At 46.3% G+C, this 14,209-nt stretch overlaps 6 non-coding genes and 1 pseudogene across 6 annotated transcripts; all 7 read right to left on the bottom strand.

Annotated features, from left to right (window-relative positions):
• Nucleotides 1-1,557: 1,557 nt before the first annotated feature.
• On the bottom strand, nucleotides 1,558-1,748 carry LOC130305408 (U2 spliceosomal RNA). Its single transcript, XR_008854989.1, has one exon. It is a non-coding gene; the product is annotated as a U2 spliceosomal RNA (small nuclear RNA).
• A 2,084-nt stretch (nucleotides 1,749-3,832) lies between these two features.
• On the bottom strand, nucleotides 3,833-4,023 carry LOC130305409 (U2 spliceosomal RNA). Its single transcript, XR_008854990.1, has one exon. It is a non-coding gene; the product is annotated as a U2 spliceosomal RNA (small nuclear RNA).
• Nucleotides 4,024-6,114: 2,091 nt separating this feature from the next.
• Nucleotides 6,115-6,305, bottom strand: LOC130305411 (U2 spliceosomal RNA). Its single transcript, XR_008854992.1, has one exon. It is a non-coding gene; the product is annotated as a U2 spliceosomal RNA (small nuclear RNA).
• A 2,091-nt stretch (nucleotides 6,306-8,396) lies between these two features.
• LOC130305412 (U2 spliceosomal RNA) lies at nucleotides 8,397-8,587 on the bottom strand. Its single transcript, XR_008854993.1, has one exon. It is a non-coding gene; the product is annotated as a U2 spliceosomal RNA (small nuclear RNA).
• A 2,077-nt stretch (nucleotides 8,588-10,664) lies between these two features.
• On the bottom strand, nucleotides 10,665-10,851 carry LOC130305362 (U2 spliceosomal RNA). Its single transcript, XR_008854957.1, has one exon. It is a non-coding gene; the product is annotated as a U2 spliceosomal RNA (small nuclear RNA).
• Nucleotides 10,852-11,543: 692 nt separating this feature from the next.
• Nucleotides 11,544-11,703, bottom strand: LOC130305381 (U2 spliceosomal RNA; annotated as a pseudogene).
• A 2,096-nt stretch (nucleotides 11,704-13,799) lies between these two features.
• Nucleotides 13,800-13,990, bottom strand: LOC130305413 (U2 spliceosomal RNA). The gene has a single exon (XR_008854994.1). It is a non-coding gene; the product is annotated as a U2 spliceosomal RNA (small nuclear RNA).
• Nucleotides 13,991-14,209: the final 219 nt, after the last annotated feature.

The following is a 14,209-nucleotide window of genomic DNA, read 5'->3' on the forward strand; positions in this document are numbered from 1 at the left end:
CTATGGTTACATACACAACAAAGCTGGGTTGTTGTTGTTTACACTCTGCAAGGCCTGTGGAAGTGAGTGACATCATAGCACTGTAGTTCTGAGGGTTCTAGATGGATGCAACAATCTCCTGTTGCTTCTATGAAGGCCATAATAGACGACATCACCAAACAGCTCCATAGTCACATACACAGCAAAGGAGAGATGTTGTTTACACCTAGTGATGTCAGTGGTATTGAGTGACATCACAGCACAGTGCTAAGGCTCCTGGGCCTGGACACAGCAGCGGCTGCAATATCTCAACGGAGAATACGTTTATATATATGTGTGTGTGTGCGCGTATATATATATATATATATATATATATATATATATATATATATATATTTCTCCGCCGAAATCACTTTTAAACCCATTTCCACCTTTTTTTCCCTTCTCTTCCTCTTACTTTTTTTTCACGTTTTTTACGTTTTTCTCCTTTTCGCCTCTTTTCTGGGCGTATTATTCTTCTTTTTCTTCTTTTTTTTCGTCTAATGCATACCCCATCAGTGCAGCAATGCTTATTCAATACCGCCAGCAGATGGAGACACTGGGGGATAATTTTCTAAGGATTTATACTGATTTTTCCTGTCTGAATTTGTCGCACAGAAAGTTGCAGGCCAAATATGTGTGACATTTCTGCGACTTTAGCTTCTAGAGCATTTTTACAACATTATACATAGGTGCTTATACATAGGTGCTGAATACATAAAAAGCGACTGTTCAGCGACAGACAAGTCGCATCGGCTGAAAGTAGGCCAGAATGTCAGTCCATGTTGGAGCAGGTTTAGATACAGTCTAAAGTATAGATCTCAAAGTCTGTGCACAGAATTTAGCAAGGGCCTCGCACCTTCTGATGCATCAGGTAGGTGCACAATAGCATAGCCTAACCCTCTGTACTTTGGTCTATATTGATGCGGGACATAGACAGCCAGCTGATGACCAATCCATTAGTGCAATGGATGGCTGGAAGCATTTGTCTTTGCCTTTGCAATACCACAGAAGCAATGCATGGTCAATGTACAGCAATGACACACCTGTGTGAACAGCCAGGAGACCCCCCCCCCATGTTATGTTACATAGTTACATAGTTAGTACGGTCGAAAAAAGACATATGTCCATCAAGTTCAACCAGGGAATTAAGGGGTAGGGGTGTGGCGCGATATTGGGGAAGGGATGAGATTTTATATTTCTTCATAAGCATTAATCTTATTTTGTCAATTAGGAACATTCAGCACCCACCCGCTATCAAGGCAGCTGCCTATCATGTCATGCCCTACCTGCACAGGTGTGCTGGCTACTCAAATGATCCAATTAAGGAGGCCATTTAGTCAGCAGCAGCAGAAGTCCTGTGCCTGGACGCTCCAACAGCGGCCAGACACAAGCAGAAGCAGAAGCAGCAGAAGCAGCAGCAGCACCACCTTTTGTTTTTTGGCTGCAGCAGCAGCAAGGCCCACAGGGCTGGCTAGCTGGCTAGCCAGCAAGCAGGTAGCAATGAAAGTAGGAATCTTTCTTTTTAACCCTGTAAGGGGGTGGTGCACTGTACCCGAAGATACTGCCATATCGGGTCAATGCATAGGGCGACGGAAGCAAGCTTCGAAATCGGCCCCCGTTCTCAAAAATCCATTTAATATATGGTCCCCAGATAGGGGACGTATCAGATATTAAACTGATAAGAACAGATACTACACTTGATCTTAGCCAAAAGGCCGAGAAGCGATAACCGTGAAAGGGGCGGGCCCAACAAGGTCCCCTTCATGGGCACTATCACTGCTTGCTGTCAGGGAGGCTGCCAGACAATTTTCCATGCACACTCTGGGCTGGGGGGCAGTCAACCACCAGTACACACAGCAGAACCTAAACCCATACCATTATTGCTAAGCAGCAAGACAGGGGCCCATTGCACTCCCACGGGGCCTTTTTAAATGCAATCCATAACCCGGATTTGCCAGGAACCCTTCTTACTCCTCCTACTTGCATGTGACACTGGGCTTAGGATCTGCATAGGAAACACACACACAAGCACACACCTACCTTTGTTGCCTGCAGATGCCTCCTTGGCTGTCCCCAAACGGTATCAAACCAACACCCACGGGAAGCTGTAAGCATAGAGGACATGCCTGCACCCCATTGGACTTACCTGTGTGGGTTAAATCCGGGTTATTTGACAACCTATGGCGGTGATGGTTCTGCTCAGGCAGAGCAGTGCTGATGCTCCTCATAAAGCTGTCGCTGCTGTGAAGGTTCTAGGTGACATCACAAATCCCTATGGTTACATACACAACAAAGCTGGGTTGTTGTTGTTTACACTCTGCAAGGCCTGTGGAAGTGAGTGACATCATAGCACTGTAGTTCTGAGGGTTCTAGATGGATGCAACAATCTCCTGTTGCTTCTATGAAGGCCATAATAGACGACATCACCAAACAGCTCCATAGTCACATACACAGCAAAGGAGAGATGTTGTTTACACCTAGTGATGTCAGTGGTATTGAGTGACATCACAGCACAGTGCTAAGGCTCCTGGGCCTGGACACAGCAGCGGCTGCAATATCTCAACGGAGAATACGTTTATATATATGTGTGTGTGTGCGCGTATATATATATATATATATATATATATATATATATATATATTTCTCCGCCGAAATCACTTTTAAACCCATTTCCACCTTTTTTTCCCTTCTCTTCCTCTTACTTTTTTTTCACGTTTTTTTACGTTTTTCTCCTTTTCGCCTCTTTTCTGGGCGTATTATTCTTCTTTTTCTTCTTTTTTTTCGTCTAATGCATACCCCATCAGTGCAGCAATGCTTATTCAATACCGCCAGCAGATGGAGACACTGGGGGATAATTTTCTAAGGATTTATACTGATTTTTCCTGTCTGAATTTGTCGCACAGAAAGTTGCAGGCCAAATATGTGTGACATTTCTGCGACTTTAGCTTCTAGAGCATTTTTACAACATTATACATAGGTGCTGAATACATAAAAAGCGACTGTTCAGCGACAGACAAGTCGCATCGGCTGAAAGTAGGCCAGAATGTCAGTCCATGTTGGAGCAGGTTTAGATACAGTCTAAAGTATAGATCTCAAAGTCTGTGCACAGAATTTAGCAAGGGCCTCGCACCTTCTGATGCATCAGGTAGGTGCACAATAGCATAGCCTAACCCTCTGTACTTTGGTCTATATTGATGCGGGACATAGACAGCCAGCTGATGACCAATCCATTAGTGCAATGGATGGCTGGAAGCATTTGTCTTTGCCTTTGCAATACCACAGAAGCAATGCATGGTCAATGTACAGCAATGACACACCTGTGTGAACAGCCAGGAGACCCCCCCCCCCATGTTATGTTACATAGTTACATAGTTAGTACGGTCGAAAAAAGACATATGTCCATCAAGTTCAACCAGGGAATTAAGGGGTAGGGGTGTGGCGCGATATTGGGGAAGGGATGAGATTTTATATTTCTTCATAAGCATTAATCTTATTTTGTCAATTAGGAACATTCAGCACCCACCCGCTATCAAGGCAGCTGCCTATCATGTCATGCCCTACCTGCACAGGTGTGCTGGCTACTCAAATGATCCAATTAAGGAGGCCATTTAGTCAGCAGCAGCAGAAGTCCTGTGCCTGGACGCTCCAACAGCGGCCAGACACAAGCAGAAGCAGAAGCAGCAGAAGCAGCAGCAGCACCACCTTTTGTTTTTTGGCTGCAGCAGCAGCAAGGCCCACAGGGCTGGCTAGCTGGCTAGCCAGCAAGCAGGTAGCAATGAAAGTAGGAATCTTTCTTTTTAACCCTGTAAGGGGGTGGTGCACTGTACCCGAAGATACTGCCATATCGGGTCAATGCATAGGGCGACGGAAGCAAGCTTCGAAATCGGCCCCCGTTCTCAAAAATCCATTTAATATATGGTCCCCAGATAGGGGACGTATCAGATATTAAACTGATAAGAACAGATACTACACTTGATCTTAGCCAAAAGGCCGAGAAGCGATAACCGTGAAAGGGGCGGGCCCAACAAGGTGCCCTTCATGGGCACTATCACTGCTTGCTGTCAGGGAGGCTGCCAGACAATTTTCCATGCACACTCTGGGCTGGGGGGCAGTCAACCACCAGTACACACAGCAGAACCTAAACCCATACCATTATTGCTAAGCAGCAAGACAGGGGCCCATTGCACTCCCACGGGGCCTTTTTAAATGCAATCCATAACCCGGATTTGCCAGGAACCCTTCTTACTCCTCCTACTTGCATGTGACACTGGGCTTAGGATCTGCATAGGAAACACACACACAAGCACACACCTACCTTTGTTGCCTGCAGATGCCTCCTTGGCTGTCCCCAAACGGTATCAAACCAACACCCACGGGAAGCTGTAAGCATAGAGGACATGCCTGCACCCCATTGGACTTACCTGTGTGGGTTAAATCCGGGTTATTTGACAACCTATGGCGGTGATGGTTCTGCTCAGGCAGAGCAGTGCTGATGCTCCTCATAAAGCTGTCGCTGCTGTGAAGGTTCTAGGTGACATCACAAATCCCTATGGTTACATACACAACAAAGCTGGGTTGTTGTTGTTTACACTCTGCAAGGCCTGTGGAAGTGAGTGACATCATAGCACTGTAGTTCTGAGGGTTCTAGATGGATGCAACAATCTCCTGTTGCTTCTATGAAGGCCATAATAGACGACATCACCAAACAGCTCCATAGTCACATACACAGCAAAGGAGAGATGTTGTTTACACCTAGTGATGTCAGTGGTATTGAGTGACATCACAGCACAGTGCTAAGGCTCCTGGGCCTGGACACAGCAGCGGCTGCAATATCTCAACGGAGAATACGTTTATATATATGTGTGTGTGTGCGCGTATATATATATATATATATATATATATATATATATATATATATATTCTCCGCCGAAATCACTTTTAAACCCATTTCCACCTTTTTTTCCCTTCTCTTCCTCTTACTTTTTTTTCACGTTTTTTTACGTTTTTCTCCTTTTCGCCTCTTTTCTGGGCGTATTATTCTTCTTTTTCTTCTTTTTTTTCGTCTAATGCATACCCCATCAGTGCAGCAATGCTTATTCAATACCGCCAGCAGATGGAGACACTGGGGGATAATTTTCTAAGGATTTATACTGATTTTTCCTGTCTGAATTTGTCGCACAGAAAGTTGCAGGCCAAATATGTGTGACATTTCTGCGACTTTAGCTTCTAGAGCATTTTTACAACATTATACATAGGTGCTGAATACATAAAAAGCGACTGTTCAGCGACAGACAAGTCGCATCGGCTGAAAGTAGGCCAGAATGTCAGTCCATGTTGGAGCAGGTTTAGATACAGTCTAAAGTATAGATCTCAAAGTCTGTGCACAGAATTTAGCAAGGGCCTCGCACCTTCTGGTGCATCAGGTAGGTGCACAATAGCATAGCCTAACCCTCTGTACTTTGGTCTATATTGATGCGGGACATAGACAGCCAGCTGATGACCAATCCATTAGTGCAATGGATGGCTGGAAGCATTTGTCTTTGCCTTTGCAATACCACAGAAGCAATGCATGGTCAATGTACAGCAATGACACACCTGTGTGAACAGCCAGGAGACCCCCCCCCCCCCCCATGTTATGTTACATAGTTACATAGTTAGTACGGTCGAAAAAAGACATCTGTCCATCAAGTTCAACCAGGGAATTAAGGGGTAGGGGTGTGGCGCGATATTGGGGAAGGGATGAGATTTTATATTTCTTCATAAGCATTAATCTTATTTTGTCAATTAGGAACATTCAGCACCCACCCGCTATCAAGGCAGCTGCCTATCATGTCATGCCCTACCTGCACAGGTGTGCTGGCTACTCAAATGATCCAATTAAGGAGGCCATTTAGTCAGCAGCAGCAGAAGTCCTGTGCCTGGACGCTCCAACAGCTGCCAGACACAAGCAGAAGCAGAAGCAGCAGAAGCAGCAGCAGCACCACCTTTTGTTTTTTGGCTGCAGCAGCAGCAAGGCCCACAGGGCTGGCTAGCTGGCTAGCCAGCAAGCAGGTAGCAATGAAAGTAGGAATCTTTCTTTTTAACCCTGTAAGGGGGTGGTGCACTGTACCCGAAGATACTGCCATATCGGGTCAATGCATAGGGCGACGGAAGCAAGCTTCGAAATCGGCCCCCGTTCTCAAAAATCCATTTAATATATGGTCCCCAGATAGGGGACGTATCAGATATTAAACTGATAAGAACAGATACTACACTTGATCTTAGCCAAAAGGCCGAGAAGCGATAACCGTGAAAGGGGCGGGCCCAACAAGGTGCCCTTCATGGGCACTATCACTGCTTGCTGTCAGGGAGGCTGCCAGACAATTTTCCATGCACACTCTGGGCTGGGGGGCAGTCAACCACCAGTACACACAGCAGAACCTAAACCCATACCATTATTGCTAAGCAGCAAGACAGGGGCCCATTGCACTCCCACGGGGCCTTTTTAAATGCAATCCATAACCCGGATTTGCCAGGAACCCTTCTTACTCCTCCTACTTGCATGTGACACTGGGCTTAGGATCTGCATAGGAAACACACACACAAGCACACACCTACCTTTGTTGCCTGCAGATGCCTCCTTGGCTGTCCCCAAACGGTATCAAACCAACACCCACGGGAAGCTGTAAGCATAGAGGACATGCCTGCACCCCATTGGACTTACCTGTGTGGGTTAAATCCGGGTTATTTGACAACCTATGGCGGTGATGGTTCTGCTCAGGCAGAGCAGTGCTGATGCTCCTCATAAAGCTGTCGCTGCTGTGAAGGTTCTAGGTGACATCACAAATCCCTATGGTTACATACACAACAAAGCTGGGTTGTTGTTGTTTACACTCTGCAAGGCCTGTGGAAGTGAGTGACATCATAGCACTGTAGTTCTGAGGGTTCTAGATGGATGCAACAATCTCCTGTTGCTTCTATGAAGGCCATAATAGACGACATCACCAAACAGCTCCATAGTCACATACACAGCAAAGGAGAGATGTTGTTTACACCTAGTGATGTCAGTGGTATTGAGTGACATCACAGCACAGTGCTAAGGCTCCTGGGCCTGGACACAGCAGCGGCTGCAATATCTCAACGGAGAATACGTTTATATATATGTGTGTGTGTGCGCGTATATATATATATATATAAATATATATATATATATATATATATATATTTCTCCGCCGAAATCACTTTTAAACCCATTTCCACCTTTTTTTCCCTTCTCTTCCTCTTACTTTTTTTTCACGTTTTTTTACGTTTTTCTCCTTTTCGCCTCTTTTCTGGGCGTATTATTCTTCTTTTTCTTCTTTTTTTTCGTCTAATGCATACCCCATCAGTGCAGCAATGCTTATTCAATACCGCCAGCAGATGGAGACACTGGGGGATAATTTTCTAAGGATTTATACTGATTTTTCCTGTCTGAATTTGTCGCACAGAAAGTTGCAGGCCAAATATGTGTGACATTTCTGCGACTTTAGCTTCTAGAGCATTTTTACAACATTATACATAGGTGCTGAATACATAAAAAGCGACTGTTCAGCGACAGACAAGTCGCATCGGCTGAAAGTAGGCCAGAATGTCAGTCCATGTTGGAGCAGGTTTAGATACAGTCTAAAGTATAGATCTCAAAGTCTGTGCACAGAATTTAGCAAGGGCCTCGCACCTTCTGATGCATCAGGTAGGTGCACAATAGCATAGCCTAACCCTCTGTACTTTGGTCTATATTGATGCGGGACATAGACAGCCAGCTGATGACCAATCCATTAGTGCAATGGATGGCTGGAAGCATTTGTCTTTGCCTTTGCAATACCACAGAAGCAATGCATGGTCAATGTACAGCAATGACACACCTGTGTGAACAGCCAGGAGACCCCCCCCCCCCATGTTATGTTACATAGTTACATAGTTAGTACGGTCGAAAAAAGACATATGTCCATCAAGTTCAACCAGGGAATTAAGGGGTAGGGGTGTGGCGCGATATTGGGGAAGGGATGAGATTTTATATTTCTTCATAAGCATTAATCTTATTTTGTCAATTAGGAACATTCAGCACCCACCCGCTATCAAGGCAGCTGCCTATCATGTCATGCCCTACCTGCACAGGTGTGCTGGCTACTCAAATGATCCAATTAAAGAGGCCATTTAGTCAGCAGCAGCAGAAGTCCTGTGCCTGGACGCTCCAACAGCGGCCAGACACAAGCAGAAGCAGAAGCAGCAGAAGCAGCAGCAGCACCACCTTTTGTTTTTTGGCTGCAGCAGCAGCAAGGCCCACAGGGCTGGCTAGCTGGCTAGCCAGCAAGCAGGTAGCAATGAAAGTAGGAATCTTTCTTTTTAACCCTGTAAGGGGGTGGTGCACTGTACCCGAAGATACTGCCATATCGGGTCAATGCATAGGGCGACGGAAGCAAGCTTCGAAATCGGCCCCCGTTCTCAAAAATCCATTTAATATATGGTCCCCAGATAGGGGACGTATCAGATATTAAACTGATAAGAACAGATACTACACTTGATCTTAGCCAAAAGGCCGAGAAGCGATAACCGTGAAAGGGGCGGGCCCAACAAGGTGCCCTTCATGGGCACTATCACTGCTTGCTGTCAGGGAGGCTGCCAGACAATTTTCCATGCACACTCTGGGCTGGGGGGCAGTCAACCACCAGTACACACAGCAGAACCTAAACCCATACCATTATTGCTAAGCAGCAAGACAGGGGCCCATTGCACTCCCACGGGGCCTTTTTAAATGCAATCCATAACCCGGATTTGCCAGGAACCCTTCTTACTCCTCCTACTTGCATGTGACACTGGGCTTAGGATCTGCATAGGAAACACACACACAAGCACACACCTACCTTTGTTGCCTGCAGATGCCTCCTTGGCTGTCCCCAAACGGTATCAAACCAACACCCACGGGAAGCTGTAAGCATAGAGGACATGCCTGCACCCCATTGGACTTACCTGTGTGGGTTAAATCCGGGTTATTTGACAACCTATGGCGGTGATGGTTCTGCTCAGGCAGAGCAGTGCTGATGCTCCTCATAAAGCTGTCGCTGCTGTGAAGGTTCTAGGTGACATCACAAATCCCTATGGTTACATACACAACAAAGCTGGGTTGTTGTTGTTTACACTCTGCAAGGCCTGTGGAAGTGAGTGACATCATAGCACTGTAGTTCTGAGGGTTCTAGATGGATGCAACAATCTCCTGTTGCTTCTATGAAGGCCATAATAGACGACATCACCAAACAGCTCCATAGTCACATACACAGCAAAGGAGAGATGTTGTTTACACCTAGTGATGTCAGTGGTATTGAGTGACATCACAGCACAGTGCTAAGGCTCCTGGGCCTGGACACAGCAGCGGCTGCAATATCTCAACGGAGAATACGTTTATATATATGTGTGTGTGTGCGCGTATATATATATATATATATATATATATATATATTTCTCCGCCGAAATCACTTTTAAACCCATTTCCACCTTTTTTTCCCTTCTCTTCCTCTTACTTTTTTTTCACGTTTTTTTACGTTTTTCTCCTTTTCGCCTCTTTACTGGGCGTATTATTCTTCTTTTTCTTCTTTTTTTTCGTCTAATGCATACCCCATCAGTGCAGCAATGCTTATTCAATACCGCCAGCAGATGGAGACACTGGGGGATAATTTTCTAAGGATTTATACTGATTTTTCCTGTCTGAATTTGTCGCACAGAAAGTTGCAGGCCAAATATGTGTGACATTTCTGCGACTTTAGCTTCTAGAGCATTTTTACAACATTATACATAGGTGCTGAATACATAAAAAGCGACTGTTCAGCGACAGACAAGTCGCATCGGCTGAAAGTAGGCCAGAATGTCAGTCCATGTTGGAGCAGGTTTAGATACAGTCTAAAGTATAGATCTCAAAGTCTGTGCACAGAATTTAGCAAGGGCCTCGCACCTTCTGATGCATCAGGTAGGTGCACAATAGCATAGCCTAACCCTCTGTACTTTGGTCTATATTGATGCGGGACATAGACAGCCAGCTGATGACCAATCCATTAGTGCAATGGATGGCTGGAAGCATTTGTCTTTGCCTTTGCAATACCACAGAAGCAATGCATGGTCAATGTACAGCAATGACACACCTGTGTGAACAGCCAGGAGACCCCCCCCCCCCATGTTATGTTACATAGTTACATAGTTAGTACGGTCGAAAAAAGACATATGTCCATCAAGTTCAACCAGGGAATTAAGGGGTAGGGGTGTGGCGCGATATTGGGGAAGGGATGAGATTTTATATTTCTTCATAAGCATTAATCTTATTTTGTCAATTAGGAACATTCAGCACCCACCCGCTATCAAGGCAGCTGCCTATCATGTCATGCCCTACCTGCACAGGTGTGCTGGCTACTCAAATGATCCAATTAAGGAGGCCATTTAGTCAGCAGCAGCAGAAGTCCTGTGCCTGGACGCTCCAACAGCGGCCAGACACAAGCAGAAGCAGAAGCAGCAGAAGCAGCAGCAGCACCACCTTTTGTTTTTTGGCTGCAGCAGCAGCAAGGCCCACAGGGCTGGCTAGCTGGCTAGCCAGCAAGCAGGTAGCAATGAAAGTAGGAATCTTTCTTTTTAACCCTGTAAGGGGGTGGTGCACTGTACCCGAAGATACTGCCATATCGGGTCAATGCATAGGGCGACGGAAGCAAGCTTCGAAATCGGCCCCCGTTCTCAAAAATCCATTTAATATATGGTCCCCAGATAGGGGACGTATCAGATATTAAACTGATAAGAACAGATTTTTTTTTTTTTTTTTTTTTATCTAAAGCCGAGGAACGTGCTTTCGATTCACCCAAAGTGCAAGAAAAAGTGCAAACGTGTTACACTAAAAAAACGTGCACAAAGGATGCGGTCTATCGCAAGCCCTTCTCCGATAGGAGAGAGGCCCCCCAACAAACCTTACCCTTCGCCTCCGGACCAAAAGGTACCTGCGAGGTTCCAGGTTCGATGTCCCTTTTCGCCGAAGCTACTAGGAGACCACAAATGCTCCCGGCATCCCCCTTGGCGTTAGCCAAGGTATCTGCCCGCAGAGCCGATTACGGTAGGTACCCTGCGAAGCAGGAGTACCCGGGGTGTTTGCAGGGAGGTGCGGAACCTAATGGCCACACACACCTCCCCTAGACCGCCAGGAGGGACACCCAGAAGGGCTACCGCATCCTGACAAATCCTGTGAACACACAACACGCAAAAAGTGACACAGTGAGACAAAAAATAAATAAATAAGTGAATGTGTGCAGATATACTGCCCGGACATCCGGCCGGATCTATAAAAATTTCTCTGATCCTAGCCAGAAGGCCGGGAATCAAGAGGTGAGTGCCACAAGGTGAAGAGATTATGGTGCCCGTGCTTCAACTCAGTGAGCCTATTCTCCCAGTGAGTTTCGGCACCTCGGGGTCACCACTCCCCGAGGCACAAAAGTACCTCGGCTCTAGACCCTCTCAGCCTCATGGCGAGACCCGGAGGGAACAGGTCACATCGGGGCAGCCGTCGAGCTGATTCCTCAGAACCAGCCCCGGAAAGCCCTGGTACACCTGCATCCTCCATGCAGCACCCATCCCCACCAGCATGAAAACTGATAAGAACAGATACTACACTTGATCTTAGCCAAAAGGCCAAGAAGCGATAACCGTGAAAGGGGCGGGCCCAACAAGGTGCCCTTCATGGGCACTATCACTGCTTGCTGTCAGGGAGGCTGCCAGACAATTTTCCATGCACACTCTGGGCTGGGGGGCAGTCAACCACCAGTACACACAGCAGAACCTAAACCCATACCATTATTGCTAAGCAGCAAGACAGGGGCCCATTGCACTCCCACGGGGCCTTTTTAAATGCAATCCATAACCCGGATTTGCCAGGAACCCTTCTTACTCCTCCTACTTGCATGTGACACTGGGCTTAGGATCTGCATAGGAAACACACACACAAGCACACACCTACCTTTGTTGCCTGCAGATGCCTCCTTGGCTGTCCCCAAACGGTATCAAACCAACACCCACGGGAAGCTGTAAGCATAGAGGACATGCCTGCACCCCATTGGACTTACCTGTGTGGGTTAAATCCGGGTTATTTGACAACCTATGGCGGTGATGGTTCTGCTCAGGCAGAGCAGTGCTGATGCTCCTCATAAAGCTGTCGCTGCTGTGAAGGTTCTAGGTGACATCACAAATCCCTATGGTTACATACACAACAAAGCTGGGTTGTTGTTGTTTACACTCTGCAAGGCCTGTGGAAGTGAGTGACATCATAGCACTGTAGTTCTGAGGGTTCTAGATGGATGCAACAATCTCCTGTTGCTTCTATGAAGGCCATAATAGACGACATCACCAAACAGCTCCATAGTCACATACACAGCAAAGGAGAGATGTTGTTTACACCTAGTGATGTCAGTGGTATTGAGTGACATCACAGCACAGTGCTAAGGCTCCTGGGCCTGGACACAGCAGCGGCTGCAATATCTCAACGGAGAATACGTTTATATATATGTGTGTGTGTGCGCGTATATATATATATATATATATATATATATATATATATATATATATATATTTCTCCGCCGAAATCACTTTTAAACCCATTTCCACCTTTTTTTCCCTTCTCTTCCTCTTACTTTTTTTTCACGTTTTTTTACGTTTTTCTCCTTTTCGCCTCTTTTCTGGGCGTATTATTCTTCTTTTTCTTCTTTTTTTTCGTCTAATGCATACCCCATCAGTGCAGCAATGCTTATTCAATACCGCCAGCAGATGGAGACACTGGGGGATAATTTTCTAAGGATTTATACTGATTTTTCCTGTCTGAATTTGTCGCACAGAAAGTTGCAGGCCAAATATGTGTGACATTTCTGCGACTTTAGCTTCTAGAGCATTTTTACAACATTATACATAGGTGCTGAATACATAAAAAGCGACTGTTCAGCGACAGACAAGTCGCATCGGCTGAAAGTAGGCCAGAATGTCAGTCCATGTTGGAGCAGGTTTAGATACAGTCTAAAGTATAGATCTCAAAGTCTGTGCACAGAATTTAGCAAGGGCCTCGCACCTTCTGATGCATCAGGTAGGTGCACAATAGCATAGCCTAACCCTCTGTACTTTGGTCTATATTGATGCGGGACATAGACAGCCAGCTGATGACCAATCCATTAGTGCAATGGATGGCTGGAAGCATTTGTCTTTGCCTTTGCAATACCACAGAAGCAATGCATGGTCAATGTACAGCAATGACACACCTGTGTGAACAGCCAGGAGAACCCCCCCCCCCCCCATGTTATGTTACATAGTTACATAGTTAGTACGGTCGAAAAAAGACATATGTCCATCAAGTTCAACCAGGGAATTAAGGGGTAGGGGTGTGGCGCGATATTGGGGAAGGGATGAGATTTTATATTTCTTCATAAGCATTAATCTTATTTTGTCAATTAGGAACATTCAGCACCCACCCGCTATCAAGGCAGCTGCCTATCATGTCATGCCCTACCTGCACAGGTGTGCTGGCTACTCAAATGATCCAATTAAGGAGGCCATTTAGTCAGCAGCAGCAGAAGTCCTGTGCCTGGACGCTCCAACAGCGGCCAGACACAAGCAGAAGCAGAAGCAGCAGAAGCAGCAGCAGCACCACCTTTTGTTTTTTGGCTGCAGCAGCAGCAAGGCCCACAGGGCTGGCTAGCTGGCTAGCCAGCAAGCAGGTAGCAATGAAAGTAGGAATCTTTCTTTTTAACCCTGTAAGGGGGTGGTGCACTGTACCCGAAGATACTGCCATATCGGGTCAATGCATAGGGCGACGGAAGCAAGCTTCGAAATCGGCCCCCGTTCTCAAAAATCCATTTAATATATGGTCCCCAGATAGGGGACGTATCAGATATTAAACTGATAAGAACAGATACTACACTTGATCTTAGCCAAAAGGCCGAGAAGCGATAACCGTGAAAGGGGCGGGCCCAACAAGGTGCCCTTCATGGGCACTATCACTGCTTGCTGTCAGGGAGGCTGCCAGACAATTTTCCATGCACACTCTGGGCTGGGGGGCAGTCAACCACCAGTACACACAGCAGAACCTAAACCCATACCATTATTGCTAAGCAGCAAGACAGGGGCCCATTGCACTCCCACGGGGCCTTTTTAAATGCAATCCATAACC

This window comes from Hyla sarda, unplaced genomic scaffold (genome assembly GCF_029499605.1).
Source record: "Hyla sarda isolate aHylSar1 unplaced genomic scaffold, aHylSar1.hap1 scaffold_131, whole genome shotgun sequence".
Lineage (NCBI taxonomy): Eukaryota > Metazoa > Chordata > Amphibia > Anura > Hylidae > Hyla > Hyla sarda.